The sequence below is a fragment of the Ixodes scapularis genome, unplaced genomic scaffold, assembly GCF_016920785.2.
Source record: "Ixodes scapularis isolate PalLabHiFi unplaced genomic scaffold, ASM1692078v2 PGA_scaffold0__279_contigs__length_252992795, whole genome shotgun sequence".
NCBI classification, from domain to species: Eukaryota; Metazoa; Arthropoda; class Arachnida; order Ixodida; family Ixodidae; genus Ixodes; species Ixodes scapularis.
Genome location: NW_024609835.1, coordinates 77,666,624 through 77,683,275, shown reverse-complemented (window position 1 = coordinate 77,683,275; position 16,652 = coordinate 77,666,624).

Below are 16,652 nucleotides of genomic sequence, written 5' to 3'. Positions count from 1 at the left end.
ACAATTGACTACCTTCCAGTTGTCGCCCACCGAAAATGGGGACAACACAGTCAAAAATAGCGTGAACGCTATTTTTGACTGTGTTGCTATTAAAAAAAGAAAAGAGGGGTGGGGATATTGGAAACCTTAGATATTGGGGCTTATGGTTTGAAACTCAAAATTCTCTGACCGTTCTGCTTCTGTATTCAGGCCTTTTACTATATGATCATATCTCCCGGACTTCACAATAAAGCTGTCTTTGTGCGTTTTGTACTTTTAAAGACCTACGAATGAAGGGTCAGTGTTATACAAATTTTCATCCTTCCGAAGCTTTTCTTCTTTTTTTTTAATTCACAAGTGACATAATATACTTTAAAAGTGGCGTATCTGAGGGTTGGAAAAGAGAATGTAGTGTGTTTTGTATGTGTGCGAAAAATTATCAATAAAAGGCTTAAAATCACTGATTTCAGTCTTGACTATTTTGGCTGTATATTTTTGTACGGCTTCGGATATATTTGGGCTATACCTCCCAGCCGTTTGGCGGTTTTTGGGTGGTACCATCTGGCAACACTAGTGAACGTTGCTTTTCGATCGTTGGTGCTGTCATTTTGTACAGATGCTGTACAGGGTGATTCAAGGAGATGCCAGGCTCTTCAAATCGATCGCAAAATTCGGTTTCTTAACCTATCGCACTATGACTTGGTGCAGCGTTGCCCGCAAATGTTTTTTTTTTTTTTTTGTGAAATTTGCAGAGCAGCAAACTTACCTGAGAAAAAAGTAAAGAAAGAAAAAGGCTTAGCTCCTATGGAAACGCAGCGAAGCCACGCAGCAAGCGGTCGCGACGCCAACTGCCGCCAACGAACATGGATACGACGCTAAATGCCGGCGTCTTTAGCAGACAAGGAACTCAGTTCCTTATTGTTATCGCGCTTGTTTTTGTTTCTGCGACTGTCGCCGCCTGCGGAACGCGCGCCGCTTTTGAGTCGAAAAGATCGTCTGCTGAAGACGCCGGCTCTCGGCACCGTATGCTCGTTCGTTGGCGGCGTTCGCTGCGCCATCTCCTGTCTCCCGTGCGAAACGGCGCCGTGTTGTTTGAAGACCGGTGGCGTCGCTGCGTTTCCATAGAAGCTGAGCCTTTTTCTTTCTTTACTTTTTCCTCAGGTAAGTTTGCTCTTTGCAAATTTTACAATAAAAAATGCACCATCTGTGGGCAACGGTGCACAAAGTCGTAACGCGGTAGGCTAAGAAACCGAATTTTCCGGTCGATTTAAAGAGCCTGGCCTCTCCTTGAATCACACTGTATATCCACGCTTTTGCGGAAAACTGGATGCGAAAGTGTTCATATTTGAGTTTCTGCAAGGATGACTAGGAAAGCATGGACTACACAGTGAATCGACGGGAAGATCTCGCTTGACGGCAAGGCAGGGTAAAAATTTTTCAAATTTTATGATCGTGGCTTTGTTTCTTATTTCTTTTTTTCGCTGAATGCATACTTGGGAGTTATTTCCTTGTGGCCTGGAAGCAACATATTCAAATGCTGGCGCTACTTCTAGGCGCATAACTAAATAAAAAGGACTTGATATATGAGTTCAGGTTGGAATAATTTTCGCAGGCTATGCAAGTGATAGTTTATCGCGGTTGCAACCAGCGCATCAGTGTAAATAAAAGAATAAATAAAAAAAACAGAAGTACATTGTGTCGTTTCTGCGTATCCTCATCGGAGCCCAGAAATGCTTTGCTACAACTAAATAGTAAGACCTATTATTTAGCAGGTCTTTGAGCTTTAGTTTGGAGTGCACGCAAGCTGGAATATGGTTCACTAGCCAGTTTACTTAACCATACACCAGAGTCATATACTAAAAATTTAGCTAGAGCCCCTTCAGGCTCCCCAAGGAATCCCAGCACACACCAGGTAGCTGTATGGAGTGTATTATTATTATTATTATTTTCTGCACCTGGTTTTACGAGCTCGTGCAATACGCATTATTATTATTATTATCAGGGATGGGCAAAATACATGCAAATATGTGTCGAAATACAAATACAAAATACTTCGTCAAAAATATATTTAATTACAAATCTAATTACATTTCCAAAAATGCATTTAAGTAAAAGATACAAATACAACCCAATGTATTTGGTCTCCTCCAAATACTTTTCCAAATACATTCCTCAAAATTTGCGTCAGCGACTTCAGGGCACTTGCAACGGGTTTCTTGGTACCTCATTTTAATTTTGCATCGCACCCTCGGGAGTTAGTGTGCGAGGCTCTAGTAACGTAATAGAAATATAATCACAAACAAATGTAATCAGCTTGGACGTAATAGGTGAAAAAACTACAGAGCTTCAAGCCGCTTTTTTTGTTTATTACATTTTTGCATAGACCAACAAAGAACCGAGACGACCAAGACGCGCAGCACTAGCTGGAGAATTTTTTATTGTTGCAACTCGCACCAGTTATGAAAATCCGGACGACCCGCGCACTTAGAATGTTCCAGGCAAAAATATGGATGTAAATCAGGCTGGAAAGCATCTCAAGTTGTCACAGGCACTTATTTAGCCAGTCTGCCTGTGAACGTCGATTTTGTCACTATTCTTGCCCTGGACTAGCACCGTAATCACAATGTCACTAAACGCTTGTGCTTGATTGAGAGACACTGCATTCGGTGCAGAACGTAGCTTTCTTCCTGCTCTGGAGAGTGCCTTTAAAATAAAGCCGGACGAAAAAAGAAAAACCCCCATGGCCGAATAAAGAATTGAGACTATATCTTAAAACAACATGCATAAAAACAAGATGTGCTTTCGCCTACAAAAGTGTATTTAATTACAATCGTATTTTAAATAGTCCCCATCCCTGATTATTATTATTATTATTATTATTATTATTATTATTATTATTATTATTATACTACCTCGTCCTTGTGCGTCAACAATACTACCTCGTCCTTGTACAAGGCAAGCTCTGGAGTGCCTCAGGGATCTGTCTTGGGCCCCCTCCTTTTTAATATTTTTGTAAATGATGTCTCTCGAGTTATATTAAACTCTTCATTTCTGCAGTACGCTGATGATATAAAACTTTACAAAAAAATATCGACCTTAGAGGATTGCATCGCGCTTCAGAATGACGCATATTCCCTCGGTCGTTGGTGTTTAGACAACGACCTCCGTTTGAATCATTCTAAAACAAAAGTAATGATATATTCTCGTAAGACCCATGATATATTCTTTTCATATATTTATCATGGCGAACTGCTGTCACGTGTAAGTGAACTGAGGGACCTTGGAGTTGTCTTTGATTCAACCCTGAGATTTGACACTCACGTTATCAAAGTGGTTCAATCGGCCTTGCGCACGTTAGGTGCCGTGTCTCGCATAACGAAGGAATTCGAAAGCCCGTCCGCTTTTTTTACACTGCATTGTTTCTTAGTTAGATCCCAGCTAGAGTACGCCTCGGTTGTTTGGAATGGCATTTCCAAAACTAACACTTTATTTGTCGAGCGACTCCAAAACAAATTTATTTCTATCTTTAAATATCGTTTTCTTGAGAAAGGTGATCCTTGTCTGAACGGTGGGTGTAACTCGCAACTTGTCAAGTTGTTGAGCCTGCAGCAGCGTCGGGTGAAGGCAGATTTGTTGTTTTGTTTAAACCCTCCACGGCTCGATTAACTCTCCCAGCCTTCTGTCCAAAGTGAGCCTCAGAGTTTCACGTGTGCCTACACGGCTAGAATCATCTTTTTATATAGCTCGACATTTTAGCCAATTAAACCCGATTCAAAAATCGGCTGAGTGTTATATTCGCGACTCTGACACAATTGATATTTTAACTCATGCGGGAGCAAGTTCGGAAATGCTGTTCGAATCTTCCTCTTGCAGTAAAAGGGCTGGTTAGTTGAAGCGTTGATGTAGAATTTGCTTTGTGCTCTCACACCTGGTGATGTCTCTGTTTTGTGCTTTTGATTTCCCTTGTTGATTTGAGTATCTTTCACACTTGTTAATATTTTTATTCTCAGACTGGGCGAACTAAGTTCTCCTTCTGCACTCGTGTGTATGCGTGTTTGTATGTGTGTGTTTTTGCTCATTTTTTTTGTGTGCCAGCACTAAGACCGATTGGTTGTTTCAGGAAACTTTAATAAACATTGATTTATTGATTGATTGAATGACTGATTGATTGATTATAGCGCATTTCGCATTCGGCACATCAAATTCAAGAATGATTTGGGTTCGTGATCCAAAATACCAGATCGAAACGATACCAGTGTTTTCTCTCAAATACGAAACCACTTCAGCTACACTTTAAAAAAAAAAACATTCATTTTTTTTTTGTATGTGCGTGTTTTATAGCAATTTTCGATTACATTACATTTCTTTAGATTAATATCATTTCCTCCTTTTCCGTTCTATTTCCTGCAGAAATGGTCGAGCGCACATCCCGGATATCGCTTTGATGAACTCGGGCTACTGTACGGCCTCCATGGGACAAGCTGAAAACTGACAGCTTAGAAGAATGCTTCAGAATACATAGCCAATTGGCTTGCTTCTAATATCACGTGTCTACAAGGCACATTTACAAGGGTGAACACAAAATACTGCTGAGGAGCACGCTGTCAACGATCACTACAGCTAGCACGGATGGAAACTACGAAGATCTTCCCACGCGAGCGGATACTTGGCGCCCTACCTGCAACGTGGTATACCTGCAATGCGGCCCTGGGTTGTAAAAAATAAGACACAGCGTCCGGCCCTAGAGCTATATGGCCAGCCGTGCAGTCTACACCACCCTGAAAAACCTGAGGGGCGAAAAATGCAAGGCCGTATCGACGACACGAAACAAGTTGGCTACAGTTGCTTGCACAGGAAGATTGTGCTCTCGCAACGAAACTCGTTACAGAAGGGCTTGTTTTTCCTGGTGTAAATGCTGTAGAACAGAACTATGTTGTTCACCAATTGATGATGCCCAGCCAGTGCTGAATTGTTACATATCTCAAAATGGAACTACTCGCCGAAAAGGAGACTTCCGACTTCGTCGACTGTGAAAATTAACATACGAGTTAGCTCATATTCAAACACGTGTTGTTGTCACAAGTAAACACACAAACATTTTCGTGTGACATTTTTGCAGTAAAGATGAATGTTCGCATTAATTCCAAGAATACCAAACAAAAGGAACGGAAAGCTGAAACTCTTCAAACAAAGACACTTGCTGCCAACCATCACGGATATCAAGACCCGAATCCGGAACAAGGAAGAGTATGTCTGACGCCTGTGATGATGAACCCATTGTGAGTGTAAGCTGAAGCATATGTTGGACTGCAGTGAAAACATTCAAATAAAAAACCTTTGTTGTAAAATGACAGCAATAATATAAATGCCAGTGCAAAATAAAAAAATCTAAGCGATCAAGGCTAAACAAATTAGTTCTTGTCCGATCAGCAACGTGCTTTTGCTTTGTCCTCACGCGAAGGCAACTGCTCTCTGAAGTCGGTGTATCTGTGTGTGCGTGTGTGTGTACAGATAGTCACTGTCCTTGTAGCAGTCTCTTGAGTATATTGTGGTGCTATAGCGCAAATGCCGACATGCTGCATAAATATTGCGTGTCTCGGTGTCGCAAAATCTACAGCATCTAAGATTCATGTGTATATTTTTTTTTTCAAGACGAATATTTGCAGAACTTACGGATACCAGGAGGCTCGTTTCGCAGTGTTTAAAGGTGACCAAAATCTTATTTACGACTCTCCTGTGTATTGTAAATGCAAGCAACTTTGAATATAAAGCTCCCATGCCCACTTCTGCTTGTGTACAAAATTTGTTTTTAGCCGCCCTAACATACCTGTGTCATTTCGCGGACTCAGTACTGTCGAAGTACACCAGTCATGTGGGCCAACGCTTAGGTATTACGGTACTTTTCTGCAAAGATAAAGTTTTCATATTATGACATTTTCAAGAAACAGGTCACAGTGTTTTTTCAATGTAGCAACCAGATAGGTTGCCGCAAAATAGGCACTATGTTTGAACAGGCAGAGTGCATTGAATTACTGAACCAATACAGATTTATCACAGGTCTAAGCAAAGTTGGTCAAAATATGTGCAATACATTTCTCGAAACTATGACGTCTCAGAACCCAAGAGACCAGCACATCACAATTTTAGAATGTTTTTACTTTTATCCTTGTCTGGCGATTCGGGTTCCGTTACTGTCAAATCAGGTGTCCCTAAAGGTAGTGTTATCCGGTCTCTATTGTTTCTAATATATATCCATGACCTACCATCATCAATTAAATCGGCAATTAGGCTTTTTGCTAAAGTTTGCGTTATTTAGTGGAACATTTATACACCTATAATGATCGCAATATTGTCCAAGACATTTAGATACGATATTATCATGGTTTTCCTTATGGCAGAAGAACATTAACTCTCGTAAATGCAAATAAATGCCCGTAACTATATCCTCCACTAAAACACTATTCTAGTACTCATTGCTCTCATAACCACTAGAACATTCATTGTCGTACAAATACTTGGGCGTGTATTTTAGACTCATCATGGATTGAGCAAATAACAAATAGCCCACTAAAACACTTGGTTTTATTAGAAGTAATAGAAGGACATGATATCTAGCTGCCATTGAAACAAAACTTCTCGCGTACAAAACATTTATCTTCCCAAAATTAGAATATGCAAGCATAGTTTGGACAACACACCTAAGTTACCTAATCTCGAGGCTCTCATTTTCAAAAACAAAGCAGCCAGATTTTTATGCCATGATTATTCATCAGAAACTAGTGTCTCCGCTTTAAAAGCTAGCATAAATCTTCCTCGTCTGCAAAGAAGAGAAAAAAATAGCCCGATTGCGTTTTTTTTCAAGATGTATATTACTCAGATTACGATTTTCAATCTACTTACTGCTGGGCTGGGCTGCCAATTTTATATCACCCATATTATATAATTCCTGCATGATTGAACCATTTCAGTGCTATACTAACACTTTTCTCTTCCTTAGTACTTTGCACCACTGACTGGAACAAACTACCTGACCATATTGTAACTGAGTGATATCCCATTTTATTGAAAAAGAAGTGCATCCATTCGTGTAACAGCTAGTGGACCTTGATTTGTAAAAACTGCATCATAGCAATAACATGCTAATAAGCGTTTCTCTGTGCATGTGTGTGATTTTTAATTGTTGGTGTCTATTTTTTACGTTCCTCTACTTTTTTGTCTTTTATTTGTGAATCCCCCAGATGTAATGCGTCTTTAGATGCCTTTGGGGTGAATAAAATGATATAAAATGAATGCATCTGCATCGTTTATCCGATTAATACTGTAGTTCATTTTATCTGGTCCGACTACTTCGATTATTGCCATTTCATATGGACTATTTTTTAAAACAATTCCCATGTCGTTCAGAGATAATTACACCACCCAGTTTATCGCTTAAAAAAATAACACATCTGTCTCAAGATATCACTTCCTTGTATTTCACTACAATAATTGTAGGTTATAATAATTTTCCTGCGTTCTAAAATTTGTTCTTTAAATCACTCGGCGTTCACAGCTCTCATGTTAGCTCATAAAAAATAAATAGTGCAAAAACCCCCATTTCTACGACGTAAAAGCTACGCGCGAAGCCTTCAGCTCAGCTCTACAGCGCGCCGCACGTCAGCCTGCTTCTGTGACGTCACTAGAGGCAAGTGCTGGCCTTCTCCTGTAGGTGGTGTTGGCCCATCGCGAGCAGAGTGATTCTGGCGAGGAGGGACTCTGGCACATATTGGCAATAAACCGTTTCATTTGGACTCCTTGCTGGCGCGGTCAATGCACCGAGGCAGATGGCGGAAGCCGAACGCCACATCTGGCGCCCAATGTGGATTCTGTCGGTGGTCAACTCGGCCAGTAGGTTCGAAATCTTTCATTTTCCGATCCCGATTTTCGATGTTTTTTCCCTCTTCGTTTTTTTTTACTTTTTTTATAAGAAAATAAAATTACAAATAAGAAACATGGTAGACAGGCCCTGTATAGCATGTCAGTTGTTTGCAATTTTTTTTTCTGGTGTCTATTTGCCTCGTTTTCCGTCCGTAGTTTCTGGTTTTGTACTACCAGAGCTTTACTACCCTTTTTTTAAATTTATTTTATTGACGTGTTTCGTGTTTCAATCCTATTTCACATCGGCGCGTCGGTTTATCGCGTTGACTGGTTTTCGACTTTTTAGTGTATTACTCAGCAAGTTTTCTGCACGACCGCGTGCCGAATATGTTCATTTTTGTTTCAGGGAATAGCACGTTTCCCATCGCGTTCGCATGCATCTTTTTTTTTTTTCCCCCGCGTGGTTTCTTCTTATTTTTTTATGTTCTGCTTCAAGACCAGGACGACATAAGCGACGCGGAGTGCGACGGCGGTTTGTCGTCCGCTGAAATCCTGGCTCTCATGGACCGTATGTCCGCCACCTTCGATCTAGTGACGGAGCGTCTGGCAAACTGCGGCTGCCAGCGGCAGCGTGAGCCCGATGCTCACGCTGAAGCTCAGCGCTCGAGCTCCAGGATGCGACGCTCGAGCTCCAGCGGCAGCTCGAGCGTCGCACCCTCGGCTCACAGTCCCCGTCTACACGAATTCGACAACCCCAAGTTCGTCGCCGACTTCTTGGCGGAGCTTGACGCCTACGCAAGAGCGTCCGGCGCATCGCAAGCCTACGTGCTGGAGCGAATCCTCATCCTAGCCTTGCACCCGAATACGTGACAATTCGCAACTTTCACGGCCAGTAGGGAGGCGCACTAGTTTTTATTAAAATGGCAGTCACCGCGGTGATCGTTGTAGAACAGGAGTATGAGGTTGGGACTGCAGCGCGCGAATGATTCCCATTTTGTGAAATACGAGCGATATAAGAGCCTTCTCTCATACTTCTACGTGAGCAATGTGTAAGCACGCACCTTTGTTCTGAATCTGGTCATCCAGGAGCTAGGGAGCGCGATTCGCACGCCACGGTACCGCCATCGCTAAAAGTTGCGAATGGTGGTTGTTGCGAACTCCCTTTCCATCTCTCGAAGAGGATGGCTAGTTGGGCTAGTTGGTTTTGCATCATGGTGTAATACGCCAAAACAACAGGGACAGACAAAACGAAGGTAGAACTAGACAGGACGCGGCGTAACTTTCAACTGAATTGTTTATTTAGAAGACAGAATTTAGGAAAAATATAATATAAAAGCAGGCACACGTGGCAGAACAACAGATATGGTCCAAAAACACACCCCCCTCAAATGCCAGCGTCATTGGTTCTTCAAATAGTAGAATTCTTTATCAGTCAATGACAAAGAGGGAGCGCTTATGCAAGTATTGTCGTGGTGGGACCTAATCAGGAAAGCTTCATGAATTTCTCTTGCCGTTTTTGTTTTATAATGGCCCATGACACAGGTGTCACCAAAGATGGGGCTGCACTTTTCAGAGTTGGGCCCGCAATCGCAACGGTCACAATGAACCGCTAAGTGGCCAGACGGGGACTGTCTGATCGCCAACGCATGCTCTCTGACCCTATCATTAATGCATCTCCCCGTCTGGCCAACGTACACCTTACCACATGACAAGGGGATTTTATACGTGACACTGGTAGCGCACTCGCGGAACTTGGTGACATGTCGTTTTTTGCATGACTCTCGTGTCACATCCGATTCGCCGGCTGCAGTTTTTGGATCTTGGGATATATTTCGGAGCGGAGCATACCTGCTTGGCGTATGAGCTCCGTTCCAAGAAAGGAATGGAATGCTTCCATTCAGCTCGGCGCATTCCAAGTTAGTGAAGAGGGGCATTGCTTCATCTTGCCTAAGGGCTGCGCTAAAGAAATCATGCCCCCACAGGATGAACAACAGTTTTCATTCTCAACTCAGCAGACTTGAAGCGGCAGGGTACCCCCGTCATGTTCTTCGAGATGTTTCATAGTCCTTAGCAAAAAAGATGAGAAAAGACAACAGCGCAGTGTGCGAAAGGGCTCCTAAGAGAGTAGGTAGGCCTGTTGTCCTACCGTACATACATAAGATGTCCCACAATCTGAAGAAGGTGGCCCATCGCTTTGATATACCAGTCGTTTTTTCCGCACCGAACAAACTTTCTTCGCTGTGTAAGAGGATAAGCCGATTAGGAGACGAATCGGATATGACACGAGAGTCATGCAAAAAACGACATGTCACCAAGTTCCGCGAGTGCGCTACCAGTGTCACGTATAAAATCCCCTTGTCATGTGGTAAGGTGTACGTTGGCCAGACGGGGAGATGCATTAATGATAGGGTCAGAGAGCATGCGTTGGCGATCAGACAGTCCCCGTCTGGCCACTTAGCGGTTCATTGTGACCGTTGCGATTGCGGGCCCAACTCTGAAAAGTGCAGCCCCATCTTTGGTGACACCTGTGTCATGGGCCATTATAAAACAAAAACGGCAAGAGAAATTCATGAAGCTTTCCTGATTAGGTCCCACCACGACAATACTTGCATAAGCGCTCCCTCTTTGTCATTGACTGATAAAGAATTCTACTATTTGAAGAACCAATGACGCTGGCATTTGAGGGGGGGGGGGGGTGTTTTTGGACCATATCTGTTGTTCTGCCACGTGTGCCTGCTTTTATATTATATTTTTCCTAAATTCTGTCTTCTAAATAAACAATTCAGTTGAAAGTTACGCCGCGTCCTGTCTAGTTCTACCTTCGTTTTGTCTGTCCCTGTTGTTTTGGCGTATTACACCATGATCTCTCGAAGCGTTTTCTCGTATGGCCTCCGAGATGCGATCCTGCCACCGGAGTTCGAGTCCCCAGTCCAGCGGGAGCTCGAGCGTCGCACACGGCAACTAGAAGAAGGCCTGGTAGAGTTTATCCGGGCAATGTAGGAACTGTGCAACCGAGTAGCGAAAGTTGCTCACGGAGAGGAGAGGGTTGCTCGCATCGTTCGTCAGTCACCCCCGTTACCAGGTGTATACCTTCACTGTTGAAGACCACAATCCGGCCGTGCAGGAACTGTGCAACCGAGTAGCGAAAGTTGCTCACGGAGAGGAGAGGGTTGCTCGCATCGTTCGTCAGTCACCCCCGTTACCAGGTGTATACCTTCACTGTTGAAGACCACATTCCGGCCATGCAGGAACTGTGCAACCGAGTAGCGAAAGTTGCTCACGGAGAGGAGAGGGTTGCTCGCATCGTTCGTCAGTCACCCCCGTTACCAGGTGTATACCTTCACTGTTGAAGACCACATTCCGGCCATGCAGGAACTGTGCAACCGAGTAGCGAAAGTGGCTCACGGAGAGGAGAGGGTTGCTCGCATCGTTCGTCAGTCACCTCCGTTACCAGGTGTATACCTTCACTGTTGAAGACCACATTCCGGCCATGCAGGAACTGTGTAACCGAGTAGCGAAAGTTGCTCACGGAGAGGAGAGGGTTGCTCGCATCGTTCGTCAGTCACCCCGTTAACAGGTGTATACCTTCACTGTTTAAGACCACATTCCGGCCATGCAGGAACTGTGCAACCGAGTAGCGAAAGTTGCTCACGGATAGGAGAGGTTTGCTCGCATCGCTCGTCAGTCACCCCCGTTACCAGGTGTATACCTTCACTGTTGAAGACCACATTCCGGCCATGCAGGAACTGTGCAACCGAGTAGCGAAAGTTGCTCACGGATAGGAGAGGGTTGCTCGCATCGTTCGTCAGTCACCCCCGTTACCAGGTGTATACATTCACTTTTGAAGACCACATTCCGGCCATGCAGGAACTGTGCAACCGAGTAGCGAAAGTTGCTCACGGATAGGAGAGGGTTGCTCGCATCGCTCGTCAGTCACCCCCGTTACCAGGTGTATACCTTCACTGTTTAAGACCACATTCCGGCCATGCAGGAACTGTGCAACCGAGTAGCGAAAGTTGCTCACGGAGAGGAGAGGGTTGCTCGCATCGTTCGTCAGTCACCCCCGTTACCAGGTGTATACCTTCACTGTTGAAGACCACATTCCGGCCATGCAGATACTGTGCAACAGAGTAGCGAAAGTGGCTCACGGAGAGGAGAGGGTTGCTCGCATCGTTCGTCAGTCACCTCCGTTACCAGGTGTATACCTTCACTGTTGAAGACCACATTCCGGCCATGCAGGAACTGTGCAACCGAGTAGCGAAAGTTGCTCACGGAGAGGAGAGGTTTGCTCGCATCGTTCGTCAGTCACCTCCGTTACCAGGTGCATACCTTCACTGTTGAAGACCACATTCCGGCCATGCAGGAACTGTGCAACCGAGTAGCGAAAGTTGCTCACGGAGAGGAGAGGGTTGCTCGCATCGTTCGTCAGTCACCCCCGTTACCAGGTGTATACATTCACTTTTGAAGACCACATTCCGGCCATGCAGGAACTGTGCAACCGAGTAGCGAAAGTTGCTCACGGAGAGGAGAGGGTTGCTCGCATCGTTCGTCAGTCACCCCCGTTACCAGGTGTATACCTTCACTGTTGAAGACCACATTCCGGCCATGCAGGAACTGTGCAACAGAGTAGCGAAAGTGGCTCACGGAGAGGAGAGGGTTGCTCGCATCGTTCGTCAGTCACCTCCGTTACCAGGTGTATACCTTCACTGTTGAAGACCACATTCCGGCCATGCAGGAACTGTGCAACCGAGTAGCGAAAGTTGCTCACGGAGAGGAGAGGGTTGCTCGCATCGTTCGTCAGTCACCCCCGTTACCAGGTGTATACCTTCACTGTTGAAGACCACATTCCGGCCATGCAGGAACTGTGCAACCGAGTAGCGAAAGTGGCTCACGGAGAGGAGAGGGTTGCTCGCATCGTTCGTCAGTCACCTCCGTTACCAGGTGTATACCTTCACTGTTGAAGACCACATTCCGGCCATGCAGGAACTGTGCAACCGAGTAGCGAAAGTTGCTCACGGAGAGGAGAGGGTTGCTCGCATCGTTCGTCAGTCACCCCCGTTACCAGGTGTATACATTCACTTTTGAAGACCACATTCCGGCCATGCAGGAACTGTGCAACCGAGTAGCGAAAGTTGCTCACGGATAGGAGAGGGTTGCTCGCATCGCTCGTCAGTCACCCCCGTTACCAGGTGTATACCTTCACTGTTTAAGACCACATTCCGGCCATGCAGGAACTGTGCAACCGAGTAGCGAAAGTTGCTCACGGAGAGGAGAGGGTTGCTCGCATCGTTCGTCAGTCACCCCCGTTACCAGGTGTATACATTCACTTTTGAAGACCACATTCCGGCCATGCAGGAACTGTGCAACCGAGTAGCGAAAGTTGCTCACGGATAGGAGAGGGTTGCTCGCATCGCTCGTCAGTCACCCCCGTTACCAGGTGTATACATTCACTTTTGAAGACCACATTCCGGCCGTGCAGGAACTGTGCAACCGAGTAGCGAAAGTTGCTCACGGAGAGGAGAGGGTTGCTCGCATCGTTCGTCAGTCACCCCCGTTACCAGGTGTATACCTTCACTGTTGAAGACCACATTCCGGCCATGCAGGAACTGTGCAACCGAGTAGCGAAAGTGGCTCACGGAGAGGAGAGGGTTGCTCGCATCGTTCGTCAGTCACCTCCGTTACCAGGTGTATACCTTCACTGTTGAAGACCACATTCCGGCCATGCAGGAACTGTGCAACCGAGTAGCGAAAGTGGCTCACGGAGAGGAGAGGGTTGCTCGCATCGCTCGTCAGTCACCCCGTTAACAGGTGTATACCTTCACTGTTTAAGACCACATTCCGGCCATGCAGGAACTGTGCAACCGAGTAGCGAAAGTTGCTCACGGATAGGAGAGGTTTGCTCGCATCGCTCGTCAGTCACCCCCGTTACCAGGTGTATACCTTCACTGTTGAAGACCACATTCCGGCCATGCAGGAACTGTGCAACCGAGTAGCGAAAGTTGCTCACGGATAGGAGAGGGTTGCTCGCATCGTTCGTCAGTCACCCCCGTTACCAGGTGTATACATTCACTTTTGAAGACCACATTCCGGCCATGCAGGAACTGTGCAACCGAGTAGCGAAAGTTGCTCACGGATAGGAGAGGGTTGCTCGCATCGCTCGTCAGTCACCCCCGTTACCAGGTGTATACCTTCACTGTTGAAGACCACATTTCGGCCATGCAGGAACTGTGCAACCGAGTAGCGAAAGTTGCTCACGGATAGGAGAGGGTTGCTCGCATCACTCGTCAGTCACCCCCGTTACCAGGTGTATACCTTCACTGTTGAAGACCACATTTCGGCCATGCAGGAACTGTGCAACCGAGTAGCGAAAGTTGCTCACGGATAGGAGAGGGTTGCTCGCATCGCTCTTCAGTCACCCCCGTTACCAGGTGTATACCTTCACTGTTGAAGACCACATTCCGGCCATGCAGGAACTGTGCAACCGAGTAGCGAAAGTTGCTCACGGATAGGAGAGGGTTGCTCGCATCACTCGTCAGTCACCCCCGTTACCAGGTGTATACCTTCACTGTTGAAGACCACATTTCGGCCATGCAGGAACTGTGCAACCGAGTAGCGAAAGTTGCTCACGGATAGGAGAGGGTTGCTCGCATCGCTCGTCAGTCACCCCCGTTACCAGGTGTATACCTTCACTGTTGAAGACCACATTTCGGCCATGCAGGAACTGTGCAACCGAGTAGCGAAAGTTGCTCACGGATAGGAGAGGTTTGCTCGCATCGCTCGTCAGTCACCCCCGTTACCAGGTGTATACCTTCACTGTTGAAGACCACATTCCGGCCATGCAGGAACTGTGCAACCGAGTAGCGAAAGTGGCTCACGGAGAGGAGAGGGTTGCTCGCATCGCTCGTCAGTCACCCCGTTAACAGGTGTATACCTTCACTGTTTAAGACCACATTCCGGCCATGCAGGAACTGTGCAACCGAGTAGCGAAAGTTGCTCACGGATAGGAGAGGTTTGCTCGCATCGCTCGTCAGTCACCCCCGTTACCAGGTGTATACCTTCACTGTTGAAGACCACATTCCGGCCATGCAGGAACTGTGCAACCGAGTAGCGAAAGTTGCTCACGGATAGGAGAGGTTTGCTCGCATCGCTCGTCAGTCACCCCCGTTACCAGGTGTATACCTTCACTGTTGAAGACCACATTTCGGCCATGCAGGAACTGTGCAACCGAGTAGCGAAAGTTGCTCACGGATAGGAGAGGTTTGCTCGCATCGCTCGTCAGTCACCCCCGTTACCAGGTGTATACCTTCACTGTTGAAGACCACATTTCGGCCATGCAGGAACTGTGCAACCGAGTAGCGAAAGTTGCTCACGGAGAGGAGAGGGTTGCTCGCATCGCTCGTCAGTCACCCCGTTAACAGGTGTATACCTTCACTGTTTAAGACCACATTCCGGCCATGCAGGAACTGTGCAACCGAGTAGCGAAAGTTGCTCACGGATAGGAGAGGTTTGCTCGCATCGCTCGTCAGTCACCCCCGTTACCAGGTGTATACCTTCACTGTTGAAGACCACATTCCGGCCATGCAGGAACTGTGCAACCGAGTAGCGAAAGTTGCTCACGGATAGGAGAGGGTTGCTCGCATCGTTCGTCAGTCACCCCCGTTACCAGGTGTATACATTCACTTTTGAAGACCACATTCCGGCCATGCAGGAACTGTGCAACCGAGTAGCGAAAGTTGCTCACGGATAGGAGAGGGTTGCTCGCATCGCTCGTCAGTCACCCCCGTTACCAGGTGTATACCTTCACTGTTGAAGACCACATTTCGGCCATGCAGGAACTGTGCAACCGAGTAGCGAAAGTTGCTCACGGATAGGAGAGGGTTGCTCGCATCACTCGTCAGTCACCCCCGTTACCAGGTGTATACATTCACTTTTGAAGACCACATTTCGGCCATGCAGGAACTGTGCAACAGAGTAGCGAAAGTTGCTCACGGATAGGAGAGGGTTGCTCGCATCGTTCGTGAGTCACCCCCGTTACCAGGTGTATACCTTCACTGTTGAAGACCACATTCCGGCCATGCAGGAACTGTGCAACAGAGTAGCGAAAGTTGCTCACGGATAGGAGAGGGTTGCTCGCATCGTTCGTCAGTCACCCCCGTTACCACGTGTATACATTCATGGGCGCAGCTACATCACCATCGAAGACCTCATCCGGGCCATGCAGGAACTGTGCAACCGAGTAGCCAAAGTTGCTCCCGGGTGGGACGGGGTTATCGTATCGTTCGTCAGTAGCCCCCGTTACCACGTATACCTTCATGGGCGCACGCCCCCTTTAAGACCTTATCCGTGCGGCGCAAGCCGTGCAGGAAACTATCCTGGCCAGCATGGACTACAGACCACCGCCTCCCTACCCCCCTGCATAACCCCTCGAGCCCTCCTCTGCGTGGGTTCACCCAGCAAGCATCGAACAGAAAAGAGCGACTCCAACTGGTCGCCCATCTGAAAGTGTCGGTGCCAATTTCGACGCAGAGCTCCGCGCCCCGGAACCCCTCGACTGCAGTCCAGGAGGCGTCGGGAGACCCAATGTTTTTATATCAGGCTGTTTCCGCATGTGCCTAACTCCTGATGATTCCGGCAAGTCCATGCACCGAAGTGTCTGGGACCCCGGAGCCCATACTTGGGTGAAGGCCAGTGGCGTAACCAGGAATTGTTTGGGGGGTGGTCGAGATGTGGCCAAGGTGTCCATAACTTGGAGCGCGGGGGTAGGGGGAGGAAGAATGCAGGCGGATACTCTGGACACTCTTTAGGTTGAATGTTTT